General features: G+C 45.1%; 1 long non-coding RNA gene across 1 annotated transcript in view; it reads left to right on the forward strand.

Annotated features, from left to right (window-relative positions):
* Window positions 1-10,761, forward strand: part of LOC109281173 (uncharacterized) — a 28,790-nt gene extending 18,029 nt beyond the window's left edge. The window contains exons 3-4 of the long non-coding RNA XR_002087742.2: window positions 3,722-3,861; window positions 5,706-10,761. This is a non-coding gene — a long non-coding RNA (uncharacterized LOC109281173). The remainder of the gene's footprint in view (window positions 1-3,721; window positions 3,862-5,705) is intronic.
* Window positions 10,762-21,533: the final 10,772 nt, after the last annotated feature.

The following is a 21,533-nucleotide window of genomic DNA, read 5'->3' on the forward strand; positions in this document are numbered from 1 at the left end:
GCCTGCCCCTTTCACTCACCAGGATGAGGGTCTAGCTGTAGCTGTCCGCCTCCACATTTTTGTGGTGCTGAGCAGCCCTGATATCCTGATGCCCTGCCCATGCCATTGCCCCTCACTCCCAACCCACAACCTCTGGGCCCTGCTGGTGCTCCTTACTCCCCACCCACAGCCCCCCACCCCACCCAGCCCTGCTGGAGGGAGCCTCCAGATGCCAGGGCTACAGGACCAGAGACCTGGGTCTGCAGCCCCCTGTCTCCCCAGCAGCACCTGATCTCTGACTGCAGAGCCCAACTCCATTCCCCCTCCTCCCCACGCAGGCAGCACAGCTGGAAGAGATCCTGTCGGGGTGGGCAGATCCAGGCTTCCTGCCCTGCTGTCCTCCCCACCGGTGCCTTTGCACCCCAGTGGGCAGGACCTGGCTCAGCAGGGCAAAGAGGGGCGAGGAGGCTTGGTGTCACCTCCGGGAGCTCTGTGCCGCCATGAAGAGGCACCCCTTGCCCACCTGGCAGGAGCAGGGGGCACAACTCCACGCCACCACCCCCGCTGCTGTCAGGTGGGCAAGTGGTGCCTCTTCATGGTGGCGCAGAGCTCCCGGAGATGGCACCAAGCCTCCTTGCCCCTCTCTGCCCTTCCCTGAGGCGCAGGGCTTCCAGCAGTGACACTGAGCCTCCCCAACTGACCCTGCTCTGCCCTGCTGCCTCAAAGGCCCTGGGGGGAGGGCAGCAGGGCAGGGAGCCCCACACCCACAACAGGCAGCCTGTATCCTCCCCATGCAAAAAGCTAGGGGGCACATGCCCCCCAGATTTATGGGAGCTCCCCTGTCGGAGTGCACATGGGAATCTTAGGGCTCCCCTGTGAGAGTGCATGCAGTGGCAGGGAGCCAACCCCCCCCTGCCGTCCCCTGAATGAGCTGCCCACAGCTCTGCCCCACTCTTTGCCTGAGCTGTGCAAACCGCACATGGCTCTGAGCCCCAAGCCCCAAACACTACTCCATCTGGGAAACAGCCCCAGCCCCAGCCTTGCCCAACTCCCTCCCTCACTATGGAGGCCTCAACCCCACCCCCCCCCTTACATGTGGAAGCTGCTCTCCAGGCTGCCTGGCAGCCATGTGCATGTGTACACACATACATGGCACCCCTTGCTTGACCACCTTCCTCCTGCACTCCCCAGCCCCTTGCAGGTTGGAACTATGCCAGCCTGCAAAGGGAAACCTGCCTTTTCCTGCTTTTTTTCTCCTTAAAATGAGAAAATCCAGGTTTTACCACATCTTTCCATGGCAAACATCTAACCATGATATCTTCCTGCTAATATCTAACCTAAACTTCTAGGTTAGGTCTAGTCTAGTTCCATCGTCTTTGGAACTCCACTTCAGGTAGTTGAAGGCTATTAAAACCCCTCTCAGTCTTCTCTTCTCCAGACTAAATAAGCCCAGTTGCCCCAGCCCCCAAAAGATTTTCATTGCCCTCTGCTGGACTGTCTCCAATTTGTTCACTGTAACACCTAGGTCCTTTTCTGCTGAGGCAGTCATCTCATCATAGAAGGCAATCAGGTTGGTCAGGCATAACTTGCTCTTGGTGACTCCATGCTGACTGTTCCTAATCACCTTCTTCTTCTCCAAGTGTTTAGAAATGGATTCCTCAAGGACCTGTTTTCCAGGGACTAAAGTGAGCCTGGCCAGCCCGTACCTCCCCACATCCTCCTCCATCTCTTTCTTAAAGATAGGCACTATATTTGTTCTTTTTTAATTGTCCAGGTTTTCTCCCCAATCATCATGAGTTTTCAAAGATAAAGACCAGTGGTTTTGCAATCACATCAGCCAGCTCCCTCAGCACTCTCAGGTGCATCGCGTCCAGCCCCGTGGACTTGTACATGTCCAGCTTTTTAAATAGTCCCTAACCTGTTCTTTGCTGCTGTCAGCCTCTTGCCTTCTTCCCAAACTGCACTACCAGGTGCAGTAACCTGTTGGCTGACCTTTCCTGTACAGACTGAGGTAATAAAGGCATTGAGTACTTCAGCTTTTTCTGCATCATCCATCATTCAGTTGCCTCCTCCATTCAGTAAAGGACCCACACTTTCCCTGATCTTCCTCTTGTTGTTGATGTACTTGTAGAAATCCTTCTTTTACCCTTCATATCCTTTCCTAGCTGCAACTCCAATTGTACATTGGCCATCCTGATTTCATTCCTGTATGCCCAAGCAATACTCTTACACTTCTTCCTAGTTGTTTGTCCAAATTTCCCCTTCTGGTAATCTTCCTTTTTGTGTTTCAACTCACTGACTAATTCCCTAATACACAAAGCTGGTCTTATGCCGTACTTGGTAGTCTTCTTGTGCATCAGGATGGTTCATTCTTGTGCCCATAGTAAGGTTTCTTTAAAGTACAACCAACTCTCCTGTACTCCTTCCCCCCTCAGACTGTTTTCCCAGGAGATCCTGCCCATCAGTTCCCTGAGTGTGTCAAAGTCTGCTTATCTGAAGTCCAGGGTCCTTACTCTGCTGCTTTACTCCCTTCTTTTCCCCAGGATCCTGAACTCAATCATCTCGTGGTCACTGCTGCCCAAGGTGTCATGCACTTCTCTACATTCCCCACCAGCTCTTCCCTGTTTGTGAACAGCAGGTCAAAAAGAACACAGCCGCTAGTTGGCCTCTCAAGCACTTGCACTAGGAAGTAGTCCCCAACAATCTCGAAAAACTTCCATGATTGCCTGTGCATTGCTGTATTGCCCTCCCAGCAGTTGTCAGAGTGACTAAAGTACCCCCTTGAGAATCAGGGCCTGTGATTGGGAAATTTCCTTAGCTGTTTGAAGACAGTTTCATCCGCCTTATCCTCCTGGTCTGGTGGTCTATAGTACATACCCACAACAATATCTCCCTTGTTGCTCTCCCCTCTGACCCTAAGCCAGAAATTTTCAACAGGCCTGTTTCCAGTTTCATACTAGAGCTCTGAGCAATCATACAGCTCTTTTACATAAAGAGAAGCTACTCCTCAGCTTCTCCCCCGCCTGTCCTTCCTAAACAGTTTGTACCCATCCATGACAATGCTGCAGTCATGCGAGCTCCCACCAAGTCTCTGTTATTCTGATCAAATAATAGTTCTGTTACTGTGCAAGGACCTCCAATTCTTACTGCTTGCTTCCCAGGCTCCATGCATTTGTGTAAAGACACCTGAAGTAACTAGCTGATTACCCTTCTTTCTCAGGAAAAATGAGAAGGTCTCTGCTGTTGCGGATAGATTAGAAAGAGCCCAGCACAGAACAATAAAATTTATTAGATGCCTGGGAAGCATGACTTATGAGGAAAGCACTAAAGTTATTTAGTCTGGAGATAAGAAAACTGAAGGGAGATTTGATAACAGCTTTCAAATACTGGAAGGGTGATTATAGGAAGGTAAGCAGCTTGCTACCACCCCCAAGAGGAGGTGCAAGGTGGTGGTGATGGGGGACTCCCTCCTGCAGGGCACTGAGGGACCATCTGCCATCTGGACCCCCTAGCCCATGAGGTCTGCTGCCACCCAGGGGCTTGCATCCAAGATGTAGCAGAGATGATCCCCAGGTTCGTCCGGCCCTCCGACTACTACCCCATGCTTCTCATCCATGTGGGAGCTAATGACATGGCCAGGAGTAATCCAGACCGGGTTACATGAGCAACTACAGGGCTCTGGGGGCTGAGCCCAAGGGGTTGGTAACCCAGGTAGTCTTTTCTTCTATGCTCCCTGTTGCAGAAGGGAAGGATGCATCAAGTAAGTGAACCAGGAACTCCAACGCAGGTACCACCAAGCAGGCTTCAGATTCCTTGACCACGGAGCGCATTTCAGGGAGAGAGGACTCCTGGGAAGAGATGGCATCCACCTCAGGAGGAAAGGTAAGTCCTGTTTGCGGCCAGGATGGCCAATCTTCTGGACGGGGCTTTAAACTAAGATTGCTGGGGGACAGGGATACACAAATTGAAACATGTCCAGGGACCAATATACAAGTAAGCCCAGTAGATAGGGACACTCAGAGAGCCACTCTTGCGGGAGCTGAGGGAAATAGTTCTCCATCAGCAGGACAGGAAGACAAGGGCCTCAATAGTAGGACTCAGGTGCCTTTATACTAACACCAAGGGCATAGGGAACAAGCAGAAGGAGCTAGCCTTCTTACTTTCCAGTGTGTATTATGATCTAGTAGGGATTATGGAGACCTGGTGGGACTCCACATGACTGGAGTGTAGCTATAGAGGGCTGCACCCTGCATAGAAGGGACTGGGTGGAGAAGAAAGGTGAAGGCGTTGCTTTCTGTGTGAAAGAGCAGTACATGTCCTTGGAGGCTGACATTGGCTCCAAAAATGGACAGCTTGAAACCCTCTGGGCCAAGCTGTGGGGGGCATGCAGCCAGAGAGACCTAACTATAGGTGTATACTACAGACCACCAAACCAGGGGGAAGAACTTGATCTGGAGTTCCCCTGAGAATTGACTGAGGCTGCATGTGCACATGACATGGTTGTCATGGGCTATTTTAATTATCCAGACATCTCCTGGGAGGAACACTCGGCCAACTTGGAATTGTCACTATCCTTCCTGACCTGTGTTGAGGAGCAATTCCTGACTCAGGAGGTGCATGGGCCAACCAGAGGTGATGCTCTGCTAGACTTGGTCCTGGCCAAAGGAGGTGACCTAGTGACTGACTTAAATATAGAGGGAAGTCTGGGTGACATCGACCATGAAACCATCATGTTCAGTGTACAACATAAGGCAGACAGATTGGATAGAAGGATTGAAGTCTTGGACTTCAAAAATGCAAATTTCAACAAGCTTAGGTCACTAGGAGGCAAGTGCTGTGGGACTAGGGACTGAAGATGAAAGGTGTGCATGAAGAGTGGTTGTTCCTTAAGGACACAATCCTTGAAGCACAAACGAAGTCCAATCCCATGTGGAGAAAAGGTAACCGAAGGGCTGGGAAGCCCTCTTGGCTAAACATTGTTTATAAGCCCAATCTTCTTAAGAAAGAAGGGGCTTATAAACAATAGAAGCTTAGGACGGGTCCCAAAGAGGACTATTTCATGACAGACCACATTTGCAGGGAACAGATAAGACAAGCTAAAGTGGCGACCAAACTTAGATTAGCAACAGGAATCAAGGACAACAAGAACTCCTTAAGGAAAACAAATGAGAATGTGAGGCCATTGCTCAACAATTTAGGAGAGTTGGTTACTGGCACCCAGGAGAAAGCTGAACTCCTGAATGACTATTTCACCTCAGTCTTTCACCAGACCAAGGGAAAAACCATGGCAGGTAGAGTAGATGAGCACAGTAGTAATAACTGCCTTCCTACTATTGCCATAGAATTGGTGTATGACCAATTAATAAATTTAGACATATACAAGTCAGCAGGACTGGATGATCTTCATCCGAGAGTGCTGAAGGAGCTGGCCAAAGTCACTGTGGAACCCCTAGCAAAACTCCTCCACAACTCATGGTGCTCTGGAAGAAGTCCCTGAGGACTGGAAGAGGGCCAATGTTGTACCCATCAACAAGAAAGGCAGGAGGGTGGACCCAGGTAACTATAGGCCAGTCAGCCTAACTTCCATCCTAGGGAAAATCCTAGGAAAGTTCATCAAGGAGTCTATCTGAGATAAGCCTGAAGAAGGTAAGATTCTGAATGACAGCCAGCATGGCTTCCTTGCGGGCTGCTCTTGCCTTACCAAACTCATCTCCTTCTATGACCAGGTAACTCGCCACCTGGACACAAGAGAACAGATTGACATTGTATACCTAGACTTGCAAACGGCCTCTGATCTAGTATCCCCCGATGTCCTCGCAAGAAAATTGGAGGATTGTGGGCTTAACTCCAAGGCAGCAAGGTGGCTGAGAAACTGACTGCAAGATAGGACCCAGAGTATGTCATACTGAAGAAAAGTGGGCAGCAGTGTCCCACAGGGGTCCAGTACTTTTCAACATCTTTATTAACATTTGCATGTGGGGATGAAGAGCTCACTGGCCATGTTCACAGTCAACACCAAGCTATAGGGAAGCATGGTCACGCTTGAAGATAGGCTACAGATACAAGTGGACCTAGACAGGCTGGCAAGTTGGGCGGATCAGAACCTAATGAAGTTCAACGTCAAGAAATGTAAAGTGCTCTACCTCGGGCCGAGTAACCCCCAACACACCTACAGGCTTGGCGGCACCACACTTGAAAACAGGCTACAGTTACAGGCAGACCTAGACAGGCTAGCAAGTTGGGCAGATCAGAATCTGATGAAGTTCAACATTGAGAAATGTAGTGCTCCACCTCAAGACAAGCAACCCCCAACACACCTACGTGCTCGGTGGCACCAAACTGACTAGCACTATGAATGAAAGGGACCTGGGGGTAGTAATAAACTACAGTATGAATATGAGCCGGCAGCATGATGCTGTAGCCAGTAGGCCAAATAATACTCAGACATGCATCAATTGATGCATCTCCAGCAAAACCAAGGAGGTGATTCTTCCGCTCTACTCAGCACTGGTGAGACCGCAGCTGGAGTACTGCATCCAGTTCGTGGCACCACACTTTAACAAGGACGTGGACAAATTTAAGAGAGTCCAAAGAAGAGCCACCCGTATGACCAGAGTCTTAAAAGGCAAGCCATATGAGGAAAGGCTGAGGGATCTGGGACTCTTCAGCCTGAGGAAAAAAAGGCTGAGGGGGGACCTGGTAGCAGCTTACCACTACACTAGGGGAGTACATCAAGGGCTCAGTGAGCAACTGTTCACCAGGGCACCCTCAGGGAAAACTAGGAGTAATGGCCACAAACTCCTGAAAGATCAATTCAGCCTCAACATTAGGAAAAACTTCTTCACAGTCAGGGTGTCCAGACTGGAATAAGCTCCCTCCAGAGGTGGTGCAATCACCTACCCTTCACCTACCCTGGACATCTTCAAGAGGAGACTAGACAGTCACCTTGCTGCAGTCACCTGACCCCCAGTTATCTTTCCTGCCTGGTACAGGGGACTGGACCCGATGATCTTCCAAGGTCCCTTCTGGCCTTACAATCTATGAATCTATAGAGAGGATGGAGATGGGCTTTTCTCTGTGGCCGTAGGGGACAGAACTAGGAGCAATGGCCTCACACTGCAGAAGAGGAAATTTAGGTTGGAGATTAGAAGGAACTTTCTGACTGTGAAGGTGGTCAAGCATTAGCATAGGCTACCTAGGGAAGTTGTGGAATCTCCACCCCTGGGAATTTTAAGAGCAGGTTGGACAGACACTTGACTGGGATGGTTTAGTCCAGGATGATCCTGCCTTGAGTAGGGGGCTGGACCTTGTGATGTCCCTTCTAGGCATACTTTCCTATGATTTTATTCAACAGGCATATAAAAACCCAGAACATCTAGACCTCATAGGATCTTTTTGTGTAGATGTTTTTCCGATCATGTTACCAGCATAGCTTAGTTGAAGAATTTTCAAGCAATTTGGCTTTAATTTCAATGCTAGTAGGTTAAAATTTTCAAGAGGCAAGTGTTTTTTTTTGGATACCACATTTTTTGCCACTCAATTTGAGAGACTTGGGGAGAGGCCTAGTCTTCAGAAAGTTGTGCAGCATCTGAAGGTCAAATCTTTCAAGGGTTTTAATTTGAACAACTACACCTAAAATCATTGATCCTGTTTGAGCATTTAGGCTGCAATTTCTAATACGTTCAATATTCAAGAGGGACGTTCAATATTCAAGAGGGAATTAGAGAAAGCTCTAATTTCAATTGCAAGCTCCAAAGGATCTTGAAGTTTGCAAAAGCACCTAAATAAAGTTGGAGTTTAACAGCAGTTGTTACACATGCGATTAATCTGTTCCTCGTATTTTAAATAATAACCCAGCCACATATTTAAGGAATTAAATGGTGCCACAAAAAGGGAAATCAGCCTCAGAAATATTACACAAAAAGTATGGCTGGTTTCCAATATGCCTTATATTGAAGGTGCAGCAGGGTTAGGACTGCACTGGGGTCTACAACAGGCCCCACTGCAGTCTCCACTGCCAACACTCAATTGATTATCAGCTGGATCTGGAACGATACACACATCAACTGAACTGGGCCTGGTATGGTCCCTGCTAGCTGATGATCAGCTGATTATTGGCTAGCTCTGGGAACTACACTCAGGCTGGTTCCAGCCCTGGTGTGGTCTCAATTGATCTGAGGTTCAGCTTATTGTCAGCCAACTCTGGGGACCACCCCAGGGCAGATTTGAGCCCCAGTGTGGTTCTCAGCCAGCCAATAATCAGCTGATTGCTGGCCATCCAGCATTACCTTGCCAGTGCAAAGGAAGGGAATGTGTACATGGCAGAAAGTACAATGGTTGAGATTGGGGGATCAGATACCACCATGCTGTTAAATGTTACCAGCCCAAGTCTCACTGTCAGAAAGGTCTTAGGGCTACATTTTCAAAGCTATTTAGATACTGAGAATACAAACGGATGCCTAGTGGGATTGTTGAAAGTGCCAAGGGGCCTAATTTTCATGGAAATCAATGCAAGTTAAGCACCTAAGCATTTTTAAATTCCCACTAGGCATCTTACCCTATGTTTAGGCACAAAGATATTTTGAATGCTAGGGACTCAGGTGCCTAGTCATGCAGACAGGTGCCAAGTGGGAATTACATTGAGTTAGGCACCTAATTCTGCTTAAAAGGCAATGGAATTATGAACAACAAACAGTGTGGGTATCTATGAAAGAAATAAAGTCAAATGAACTGGATTCTTTTATTGACTAAATTACAAAGCAGATTAACAGAAGGCAATGAGTATGGTAACTAAACTTTTTTTGCAAAGTTTAAACAGAGTTGACTAAAACTAGGAAAAGGACTACAAACAAAGATAATCCATAAACAGCAATATAATGGGCTGCAAGATGCCTGTCAGGATGCCACAGGGCATTATGTGAAGCTGATTTACTATAATCATGAATGATCTGGTAGCAAAGGGACATCAGACCTAAAATGTATTGCTAATTCTACATATTATTGTGATTCTATTTTCTATATGCAAAGGGATTTAAGGTAGGTAAATCTCATTTGCTTTAATGGAAAATGCACAAAGAAACCCTTACTCAGAGATAAGTGCCCTATATTGCACACACATTTGTAAGATTAGGGCCCTATCATGGTTTAAATTGCTGTGTTTTTCCTGTCATTGAAAGACATTTTAGCTCCTTTAAATGGACAATCCCTGCAAATATAGAGGCTTTGAAAAGACATAACAAAATGCAGTAGGTAGTATCAGTAATGACCTGGGGTGGCAGAAAAGAGTCAGTATTAGCCCCACAGGAATCTACACAAATTGAGCTACCCGAGGGCGTCTCCTGTTCTATTAGCTGAAAAGTTGAAAAGTATGACCAGCCACATCAAAACTGCAGAGAAGTAATGGTGTTCTGATGTCTTCCTCATGTAGTATAGCAAGAGATCTAAATACTTTAAGTTTTCAGCTTGAAATCATTTTGACCTGTGTTCAGTAGAATATTCATCATTAGTAGCAGTGTATTCTAAATGCTCTATTTTATTGTATTTTATTTTTAAAAGCTTAAATCAAAGGCATCAGAAGTTTTATTTACGTTGCTTTCATCTCACCATGGATTATGTAATGCTGTCTATATGATTTTGGATATGGTTTAGTCAAAGAAACCGAGGGATGCATATTTAAGGAAAAGGGAGTAGGCAAAACTGCTAAGGATCAGGGGCCCCAACAGGCAGCCCAATCTGGGCTAATTGCCAAATTGCCCACACTTGCCTGGGGGCTCTGATTGGCAGCCGTACCCCAGCTAATGATCCAGCTGGCCATTGTTAAGGTCTTCTGATTTGCTGCTTGGGGGAACTGCTCCCCCTTTAGTTCCACCTGTGACACCAGGCTGCAAGCCAGCTGACTGCCCTCTTGAAGGTCTGCTCTGGTGTGCCACTCTGATCCCATACTCCTGGTTCTCTGACTCCTGATCCTGCATGTCTCTTTCTGGACACTGGCAACTTAGTTTCTGACTCCTGGTTCACCCTGATTGTGGTTCTGACTCCTCTGCTTCTGGCTCTGCCACTGGGCATACCCCAACTTGCTTCTGGCTCCTGATTCCAGTTCTGACTCCTGATGTACCCCAGCTACAGCTCTGTCTCCTAACTCATCCTGACTTCGGTACTGGCTTCTGACTCCTGAACGTTAACACTTAGTCAGTGATTTGGACTGTGCCTCTCAATTTCCTTTTGGATCTGGTTACTTGGTCCCCGATTCCTGACCCAGCCTGTCATTTGACTCCTGCCCTATCCCAGGGACCTAACCTTTGGGTCAGACCACCTATAACCTGCTCTGGTCCTTACACCAAGTAGCTTTTGCTGTTCTGCTACTAGGGCAAAAACAATGGCCACTCCCAAACACAGACAGAAGGGACTATTTTGGGGTTGGACATCCAAAGTGTTGTCTGCCTGTAACGGGAAAGTCAATCCTTTAATAGTGAAGGCATCTCACAGGAAGGGGTCATTAGCTAGAAGCATTCCAGTTCCTCCAGGAAGCGAAATGTCTAAACTCATGACCAGGGATCTTAGTTTTCTCTGTTAAAAAATCCAAACATTTCTGACAAAAAAATCCAAAAGTCTCTGAATAAAAAGCCCAAAATCTGTATTTTTCCATGATTAAAATGAAATGCCACTATACATATAGGCATCAGTCAAACACAATATTTTATTGATATAGTTACAATTTTAAAGCAATTTGGAAGCCTACCAGTGCCTCAATCATTATAATAAAATTAACTCTGAATACCTTTATATTTTGGCATTCGATTTTGGTTTTTTATCATAGCAAATCAGAGCTCCTCCCGTTCACTCACCAGGACATGGGTCCAGTTGCAGCTGTCCCCCTTGCTGCTTTGTGGTGCTGAGCAGTGTCCCTCACTCCCAAGCCACAGCTCTCCCAGCCCTGCCAGTACCCTTCATTCCTGACCTGTAGCCCCTGCCTACCCCCACTCACTCCCTCCTAGCAGCAGCTCCCCTTCTGCATCAGGATGCAGGTCCAGTAGAGGCTGTCCCCCCTCCCCATTGCTGCTTCATGGTGCTAAGCAGCCCTGATATGCCGGTGCCCTTCACTCTCAAGCTACAGCCTCCCCAGCCCAGCCAGTGCCCCTCACTCCCAACCCGCAGGCCCCCCACACCACCCCAATTCCTCCTGATAGGCAGAGATCCCATGTTTCCTCTCTAGTTTATGTCTTAGGACCTTGCACTGGCTCCACCAGCAGCACCCTTGGGGCTGGGCTGGGGATAGGGGCTGTTTGCCCCAGGGAAGCACCACAGAGATGGGGAACCCAGGCATTCGGTGCCTCAGCAAGGTCCTAAGACTCTAAGCCATCAGCCTCCATTTCCTTCCCGGAGACAGGTGAGAACCCAGGTGTCCCGGCTCCCACCCTAACTCCTGGCCTCCATCCCCACCCACAAGTGAGCGTGGAACCCGGGTAACTGGGCTCCCAGCTTATCCCCAAGCCTAACTCCCCTTACAGAGGGCAAAGGAAATGCAAGTATCCAGGGTCTTTCCTGGGGCGATGGGGTTGTTTGGGATGCAGCAGAGGGAGGACTCAGGTGTCTGGGCTCCCAGCGCCCCCCTGCTCTGATCCCCACCAGCCCCTGCACCGCTCCCTAAAATGGGCAGGGAACCCAGGCTGCCTGGGTGTGTTCTGTTGCTGGGGTTGATCTCATTTGATTCATCACTGATTTAATGAAATGGGATTCCAGCCCCATGCCACATCTCCTGGGACTGATGTCTGGAAGGTGGGACAGTCCCAGCCCCTCGCCTCCCCCAACACCCCGCCCTCCAGTTGCATCATGTTCCCACAGTGATTCTGACACTTGCTGGTGCCTCTCACTCCTGGCCCACAGCCCCCTGCCCCCCTAGCCTTGCCGGAGGGGGCCCCCAGCTGCCTCCCCCACCCCCAGGCCCTACTTACCTCAAAGGCTGCAGGAGGCAATGTGAGTCTGAGTCAGCCCTTGCTGGTCTCAGATTCTCAAGCCCTGCCCCAGGTCCTCCCCCAACAGGGCTTAGGGTTTCATGCCCTTTTTGCAAGTAGTTCATTGCAGGCTGGAAGTCTGCCAGCCTGCAGAGAGCTGTTTGCAAAAGGGGAAACCCACAATTTCCTGCTTCAAAGGGTAAAAACCACATTTTTCCTCTTTAAAGGGAAAAATCCACATTTTTCTCCTTTAAGGGAAAACCCACACTTTTCCACGGGAAACAGAAAACCCAGATCCCTGCTTATGAGCAATTACGTCAATGCTGATGAGGAAGATGGTGGTTTGGAGGTACAGAGGGGCTGCCTATGAGAACTGTGATCTTTGAATTATCCCAGGCTTTGATGGAGTCCAGGTCCCGAGAGGTCAGGAGTGGCAGGCTCAACAGGAAGATTGGTATCTGAAAATCTGGACAGGCCTCTCTTTCCTTTCCTTTGTTGTTATGACAAGGTCTTTAGCAAAATTCACAAATTTATTGGAATCTGACAGGCCACACCGTGAACACTTCTACTATGGCCTCAAACTTGTGACCTTTGGGTTATGAAGTGCACACCTTAGTGTCCACACCAACCCAGTCCCAGGCAGAGTTTGTGAAGGGCTAGGTTCTAGTCATATGAGAGGGTAAGAAACTTTTACTAATATCTTTGCCCTATCTTCAAACTATATGGTCAGTTTTTCTTGCATCTTTCTTTTCTCCTATGAAAGAAATCCTTTTGTTGGTTTGTTACCTTACTGACTGTCTATGGTAAAATGTTATGTTGGAGTGAATGATATTCCAGGCTCCCCTATTCTACAGAAAGGGAGACCTAAAATTCTTTCACAACCCAAGGGAAAAACTACCTGGAGCTAGCAGAGATTTTCCTGCTGCAGTTATGACGCCCAGCATAAGGGCAGTGGAGCTGCGGCTTGAAGAATTTATGCTAGGACAAACCTCGGTCTGTTCCTTGGGACAAGCAGCAGGATATGGAAAGAAACTCTAGGATCGAGCACCCTGCAGACTGGCTTGTGACTAAGAGCAGTTCAAAAAATGCATCAATGTGCATGGTAATTATGGAGTATTCAGACAACATGGGCTATATTCTACATCTCACGTCTAGGTGCAAGGAATGACCCATAAGTCCCTTCCCATCTGTCTACAAGTGCTTTGGTCAGTTCACTAGAATTGTGTCAGAACTGAACTGAATTTGAGCCAACTGCCCCTTATCCAAGTAAAAAAACCTGCAGATTACTTAGGCAGTCAACTGACAGTACACAACAGCTCAACAGGCAAAAGGATGAATAGCTGTATATCACCGCTGGTATCTCAGCCCTCTATATCTCTTTTGAATATCTCAGTGCCCTCACAGAGAAGTTGAATATTGGGGCATTTCATAAAGGGAACTCTTGGGCCATGACAAGCAAGTGTTGATCACCAGCTTTTAAAGCCTTCCATAAAGGAGATGGTGTCTATTCAGCACAACCAAGTATAACAACGTAGCCACTGATACCCAGCTGTAAAATAATATAAAAGCTTGCCAGTAGATTCATAGCAGCAAGAACCAGTTTCTTCGCCCATTGTTCAGGGGTGATTACTATGACACAAAATGGTCTTAATCCAGCAGGAAAACTATTTAAAAAATATCACACTGCACTTGGAATGCTCTGCTATTTCTAGAGATTGCCAGATAGTCTCTAATCTTTGCCTGTGGTGAAAGGTTATCATGTTAACAGGTTCTTAATAACTCATCAGCCTCCTTTTTTTAAAGCAGCAGCCTTCCCATAACACATACAGGCTTGGATCTTCAAGGATCCATTCTATTCTATCCACAATCTGTGTACAGTTCTGTGTTAGTTTATTGGGAATTTTTTCAAACCAAAATACCTTATCAAAAGTGCTAGGCCATCTGAGGAGAAGGGATGAACGAAAGGGGGCCAAGAGTGAGCTGGGGCCAGAGATGGAGGTCATGATTGATCACAGAATGAATATGGGCCACCAGTGTGATGCCACAGCTGGTAAAGCAAACCAAACTCTGGTTTGTATCTACGGATGCATCTCAAACAAGACCCAGGAAGTCATCCTCCCACTTTACTCAGCCCTGGTGAGGCCGCAGCTGGAATACTGTGTCCAATTCTGGGCTCCACACTTTAGAAAGGATGTGGAAAAGCTTGAGAGTCCAGAGAGCCATGTGCATGATTAGAGACAAGAGAGCAGGCCTTATGAGGAGAGACTGAGAGCCATAGAACTCTTCAGCCTGGAGAAGTGTAGGCTCAGTGGGGATCTGGTGACTGCCTATAAGGATATAAGGGGTGTGCATCAGAAGCTGGAAGAAAGTCTGTTCACCAGAGCACCCCAAGGGAAGACGAGGTCTAATGGCCACAAACTCCAGGAAGACCATTTTAGGTTGAACATAAGAAAAAAATTCTTTACTGTCCTTGTTCCCAGAGCCTGGAATAGATTCCCTCCAGAAGTGGTGCAAGCATCTACTCTGGACATTTTCAAGAAATACTTGGATGCTTATCTTGCTGGGATGATTTGACCCCAGCTGACTTCCTGCCCCTTGGGCAGGGGGCTGGACCCAATGATCTTACGAGCTCACGTCCAGCCCTAATGTCTATGAAATCTATGAAAGGAACCCCAACAAGCACAGTTACGCTGGTATGAAAGTGCTTTATACTGGTATAGTTTATACTCCTTCAATCTGGAGCAATAGCTATATTTTCATCAAGCACTTTGCAGTTACTTTGAAATAACTCGATTCCATACTAGAGGCTGTAACTGGTATAACTTGGGTGCAAAAAGAAATAGAGTTGGGTTTTTAAATGGATGTTTAGGTGCCTGAAAACATAGATGAGCACCCTGCAGGAGTGTTTTAATGACACTGCAGCACCACAAAGTGCTGCTCTACACTTTCTGGTACTTAAATACCTCTCAAAATCTGGCACTAATGCTTGATACCCTTATATTCTTTTGAACTCCTAAGATGTAATGGCATTCCTAGTCAAAAAGCATTACTCATATTCTTAAAAATATGTTGGAAGGATTCATTGTTTTGTATGCAGTATTTGAATCAAGAGTCTCCTTAAGTGTTTTGTTAACAGGTCTTTCTATTTTGCAACTGTCATCCAATATTTAAGCAACCCAATTGTTTCAGAGCTGAGTGCCTAACAACACAGGTGAAAAATAAGTATAATGTAATGGTAGTTATGTTTTTTTATAATATTTAAAAGCATAGGCTATGTAGCATTGACCACTAGAGTAGGTTTGGGGGTCTGAGCGTTTCTTTTGACAGCAAAATGAGTCCTTCAGTACAGCAAATACAAATGATTAGTGGCCTCCGTGAAAGACCCTATGAGGGAGGTTGAGGGATCTGGATCTCTTCAGCCTTCACAAGAGATGTCTGAGGGGAGACCTTGAAGACACCTATAAGTTTATCAAGGGAGAACAACAGGGAATTGGAGATGCGATTTTTACCAGAGCACCCCTAGGAGTAACTAGGAATAATGGGTGAGTAGATTCAGGTTAGACATTAGGGAAAAAAAAATTACAGTAAGGGTGGCCAGAATCTGGAATGGGCTTCCAAGAGAAGTGGTACTATCACCTAACTTGGAGGTCTTCAAGAGGAGGCTTGATAGACACCTGGCTGGGGTCATCTGACCTCAGTCCTCTTTCCTGCCAGGGGCAGGGGGTCAGACATAACAATCCTTTGTGGTCCCTTCCGACTCTACAATCTATGAATCTAAAGCAAACTTGACTACAATTTCCAATTATGAATATTGCTAGTAAATAAAAAATAAGACAATACATATCTAGATATACTTTGATCATCCAAGCAGAAATAAGCATCTTTACACCTTCAAATCCTAATAATTGCTAATAGGTAGGGAGATCTTACTCAAATTTGGAAACTAAGTTCTAAGAGGTGTTAGATCTTCATGACATCTGCAGATGGGAACCTCAACAATGAATACCAGAGGAATACATCTTGGAGCATTGAGCTCCCTTTTTTCTATCTCCTTCCTCAATCAAAGGCTTAATCATTACTTAATAGAAACTTTGACACATTTGGTCATAAGAAGATGCCACTGTTATCCTATTAGTAAAGATGGTATATGCTGACACTTTATCAAGATTAGATGCCCTAAAACTGGCTAGTCTTGCAAGATATTTCTCTTGGCTGTGACTCAGTTCCTTTTACACTACTTTCCTTAGTCTCACTTACGCCAACATGGCTTAACTTGAACTTAATATAGCTGAAAGCCTAATAAAGCTATTAGAAAGAAAGCTAAAACAATTCTAGCTCAACACAAAGGTCTACAGTAGAAACTAATACACTCAAAGAATAAATAACTCTAAAATCCACTATACATTTCTATATTACTTCAAATATACCTTGAAGACTGCTTTTTAAGCTTGTGGACTTGCTTGTTCTAGGAACACACTTTCCATTGACTTTGGTAAGAGGGATATATGGTAGCTAAATCCTTCAACTTGGACAAAGGTTTATGTTATTCGACTCATAACCCTTTCTAGTTCCCTTAATAACTGTCAGTGCTGTAAACAGATTTGAAACCAATTCAGATGGTATGATCCTAACATTTAGTATATTCAATACTATATTATATAAATCAAAATTATAGAAGTATCTGTTCCCAGTCCATAATTAAGACTGTGTTAAGATGTTGTGTTGAAGGAAGGACTAAAATTTGTATTCCCTAAATCTACAGCTTGATTTTTTTTTTTTAACTGAAAACTTTGAGAACACTTGTTGTTTTTTTCTATGTATATTTTTCTGCTCAAAACTATTTGCCAACATTTGCAAAGAAAACACTTACAAATGCTCCCTTTTCATGATTTTTTCCATGCATTTCCCTCACTTTTATATTGGGCTAAACAGCTGCAGTCCCACAAACTTTAGGCTTTCATATTCAGATATCTTGGAAATAGATGATTTCTGATTTTTTGAAATTAAAGTCTTTCTCCCCATTCAGGACAACCAGGTTCAGATAAACCAAAAGTAGCTGATAGAACTGTCAGATACAGCTCTCTACTGCTGCTGGTTGATTATGGACTCACTAGTCCATTTATCCCAAACACTACAGGAAACCAGGCTGGACAGCAATTGAAATGGAAGTTGGAATAGCTGGCACACTGACTAGGGTTTGGGACATGCAGGGTTTTGTAGTGCTTTGGAAAGACAGGTTACCTACACCCACACCACCTCAGCCTTGTCCACCATGAGCCTGTCACTAGTCCAAGTTACTAGAACCTTTTCAGGCACTGTGCTGCTCAGGAGTAGATCCTGGGTGGGGTGCAGTGGTATACTTGCACCCCTTACTTTGATTCCCTCTCCACCCAAACTTTAAAACCAATTGCCTGTGAAATGCAGTGGCATTTCTATTCAGGCAGTTCTGAGAAAGGCAAGTGACTTCATGTCTCATTATCATCTCCCTGATTCTTTCTAATCTCTCTCCACTCCACTCTACCTTTTTCATGGTCTTGAGGTTCCACTATCTTTTCTTCTGCAATGTTGCTGTCTCTTAACCACTCCTGGCAATGTCTCTCTCTTTCACAGCGCTGCAGACTGGTTTTAGCTATAGTTAAAAACCTTAACTCACTTGTGGTAACATTCACCCAGATGTAGAAATGATTGAATGAAGTACTGGAGGCACTGTCAAGATGCTCAGGAAGGCTACATTTTGTTTTCTGAATCTGAATAAGAGATGTACATTTAGCCAGAATGACTATACAACTAACACCACAATATCTTTTTGACTATTTTGACTATTTTTTGTCTAGTTGTGTTTTTTTAATGTTATATATAATCTAGCAAACTAGTACACGTTATAATAGTTATATTTTTTTTTGCTTTGATATTAAATTGAATAGCATAGTGCTAGCCCCTTAGCATATTAGTAAAGTTTCTAATATCTCTTTAACTGGAGAAAAAATGTGTTGTGTTATATGTGATGGTTTGCACATCACCTGCACCCCCCTTTTCAAAATCCTAGATCCACCCATGGCTCTGCTACATGCTCCAGTCCCATTCCTAACACAACTCGTAGCTTCAACCAGGACACAACCCCTACACTTCACTTAGGAAAATTGCTTTTGTACAGGGACTATGTCCAAATACTTGGCTTTTGAGTGCCTTTACAGCTGGTAGAGGTCAGAGAAGGGGCAAGGCCATACACACAGCTGGGATGTATGGGAAGCCTGGAGTCTGCATCAACTCAAGTGAAAGAGGGAGAGTTGCAGACACCCAGTACTTTTCCCTTGAGAATTTTGTCTAGTCTCATGATAGTCTTGAAACCCTAGTGTAAAAAGTCTACAACATTATAAATTATTCCATATAAAATATTCCTTCCAGTAATAATCTTCCAACATAATGCACAAATGTATCAACTGGAAATCTGCACCATACACACAAAATTCCTTTAATATAGCACCAATTCAACATCCATTTCTAACCTCTTCATATGACAAGGGAAGCTGAGGCATATTTATTGTGCATGAAGTAACATGGAGGGGGAAAAAAATCTTGGTTCTAGGCCAAAATGATTGGGTGATGAATTCATTCAGGATTTTGTGGTTTTGTACGATGAACAGGATGTACTGAGCTATTAAGCTGGGAAGGAAGCATTTTAAAAATTGTAGTTCCCAGAGACCATGGAAATGGTAGGCCTGTCAGCAAGACTTACTGGGAAAGGAGGCAGAACTGCAAGTTGGCTCCTGGTTCAGAACACTAATCTGTCCAGACAAGACCTGTGTTACAGTGGATGAAGAGGCTAAAGAATCTAGTGGAAGAATGAAGTATTTTGGAAAAGGATGATTTGTGAGCCACTGTTCAACAGGATAGACTTGGGCATGCTAGAAAAGTGATTCACTTTGTTTTAGTGAAATAGTGTTAACCAGTAAACTGCACAATAATTGTAATGTGGAGAGGGGGCCTATAAGTCATGTGAACTGAGAAGTTTCTTTGGGACTGGTTGCAAATACTGGGACTGCTGTGGCATCAAGGCAGTGGATTTTGAAATAAGCCCTGAGGAACACAGGCCAAGCTGCCATTAGACACAGAGCTAATTAGACAGGTAGACTTGGTAACAGGAACCTTTTCATCCTACCAATCATGGGAACAGAACTCCCGCTTTGCAAACAGGATTACACCAAAGAATATAATTGACTCAGGTCACTTTTTCTTCAGAAAAGAAAAAAGCTCTCACATATGGTTAACAACTCAGGCCAAAAGGGCAACTTACACTTACACTTACACACACGTTTAAATACATATAAGCACATATATGAGTAGATATCAGTTAGAAACCTATGGTATGCTGTTTTCAAATTAAATGTGTCTGGCAAAATATGGTACAATAAATTAGACCCAAGCATCAGTATACTATTGCACAGACTTCTGGTGAACTTATTGATCTTTGTATAAAAATATATTCTTCTAGGAGTTTTATTGTATTTTGTAATGCAATTAGCTAAAAATCAATGGCTTTTTAGAGGAATCAAACCGACAAACTTCCAAGAATATGCTAATAAATGTCAAGATACACATAAAAGCCACACAACTAAAGCATACACACGTCCTTGCTGTTGCTGGAAATTATGATTTCTCTAGCTCAGGGATTTTCAACCTTTTTGGGTCAGTGTACCCCCAGCAGTCGGACATTGAGTTTAGCACACAGCAGAATGTAGAGCGGTAGTAGCCGCCGTGTGCAACCTTCTCCCACCCACACGTATCCCTAGGGCCTTCTCACGTAACCCTGGTTGACAACCTCTGCTCTAGCTGAATGAATTAAAAAATAAATGTGTTAGTTTGCTACAGAGTTCCAGGTTTCAAGCCTTTTTGTTAACTATATAAACCCACAGATATAGATTAATTGGTTTTATACTTGAGGGTAGCATATATCAAGCAGAGATTTCTAACTATATATGGAGTAGGTTATGAACAAATAAACCAGTTTTCAGTAACTAATAACCAAGCCTCCTCACCCTTCCAATCTAAAGCAACACACAAACTCATTCACCTTTATTAAATAATGCTTTTAGTGCCACCTGGTGGCCAAACACAAATAACCTTTGTAAAAGCACATGCAAATAAGTATATAAAAATACTTATTTTTATTACATTTCTATCTACCATATTTCCCATTTCCCAACAATACAGTTGGTCCAATAAAAGATATTACCTAAAAACCCTTGCTTCTTGTACGTGTAAAAATAGACCATGTTGTAAATGGTCCAGTTTGCCTTTGGTGAGACTCTTTAGCAATGCATCAGTAATTAATTTGTCCCATCCAGAAATTTAAGAAAGAAAATAATTTGCTTGCCAATCTCAATCCCCAACAGGTAAAGCCATTAGTAACCTATCATGACACTGGCTTAAAATCATAACCCAAATTTTAATATGGAGTTTGTTTTTTTTCTTACCTGTCCACTACTTCCTGAGTACATCTACATATGCAATTAATGCACATGAATACACTCCGGTGCAATTGCTCTGGAGTTTACTACTCCTGGGCACAGTGTCTTCACTTATGCCTGCGACCACAGCATGTTGATCCAGGTTAGAGCAGCCCCTGCTGGCAGGAGGCCCGGGGGTCAGCCTACCAGCCCTGGGCTGCTCCCCCCTGCTCAACATGCGGTGGAGGGGCTGCATGGGGCACGAGGGTGCTTCGTCACAGGACTAGCCAGGGCAGCCCCTGCACTGAAGCACCTTTATACCCCAGCCAGCCAGAGCAGCATTTACATGTGCAATGCTGAGGAGTAAAAAACTACAAGTACTATCCTGCAATAGAGTAAATTAGTTTACTCAGCCTAATAGGGGTACATGTGTAGACGTGTGATGTTTACTGTGCAGCTAATCAGTCTACTGTGCAGTAAACATCTCATGTAGATGTGCACCCTGAGTACTTAGGGTATGCCTTCTTTAAGCTTTCAGGCTTTTCTGTACAACCAACAGCGTTAGAAATAGACTTTACTGACAGCCAAAATTTGTATGTCTACGTGATCTGGAGCTTTAATGAAAAATATCATATATCATGAGGTTTATGAATCACTTCATGATTTTAATCATGGTTGTCTAGGTCTCCTTATTTAAAATCAAGACCGTCTGAAATGACAACTCCTTTGGGAACCTACAGGAATCAGTTGTACTAGAGAGAGAAGCTTAACACAAGCAGAGCCAGCCCAACCATCTATGATGGTATTTTACACAAACCACTCATTGACGAACAGGGATAAACAGTTCTTACAGCAGGGACTGGAATGCAGATTGTTGTCTATGTATGTGCCCCAACTCCTGTGCTTCAGACATGCCCCCGCTCTGGTTCAATGAATCTTACATTCTTACTTGCACAAGAGCCCAGTTTCAACAGGGTGAAGAGCACTCCTTACCCAAAAGGGCCTACAGCAATGGTTCTCAATTGGGGTGCCGCCAGACCCTTCCAAGGGTGCTGGCAGCACTGGTGAGAGCACCACAATAAAGGATGAAACTGTCCTGCTCACCTCATGCAGATCAAACTGTCCCACGTGCCTCTGTCTCCAGGAGCAAGTATGG

The sequence above is a fragment of the Alligator mississippiensis genome, chromosome 2 (assembly GCF_030867095.1).
Source record: "Alligator mississippiensis isolate rAllMis1 chromosome 2, rAllMis1, whole genome shotgun sequence".
NCBI lineage: Eukaryota > Metazoa > Chordata > Crocodylia > Alligatoridae > Alligator > Alligator mississippiensis.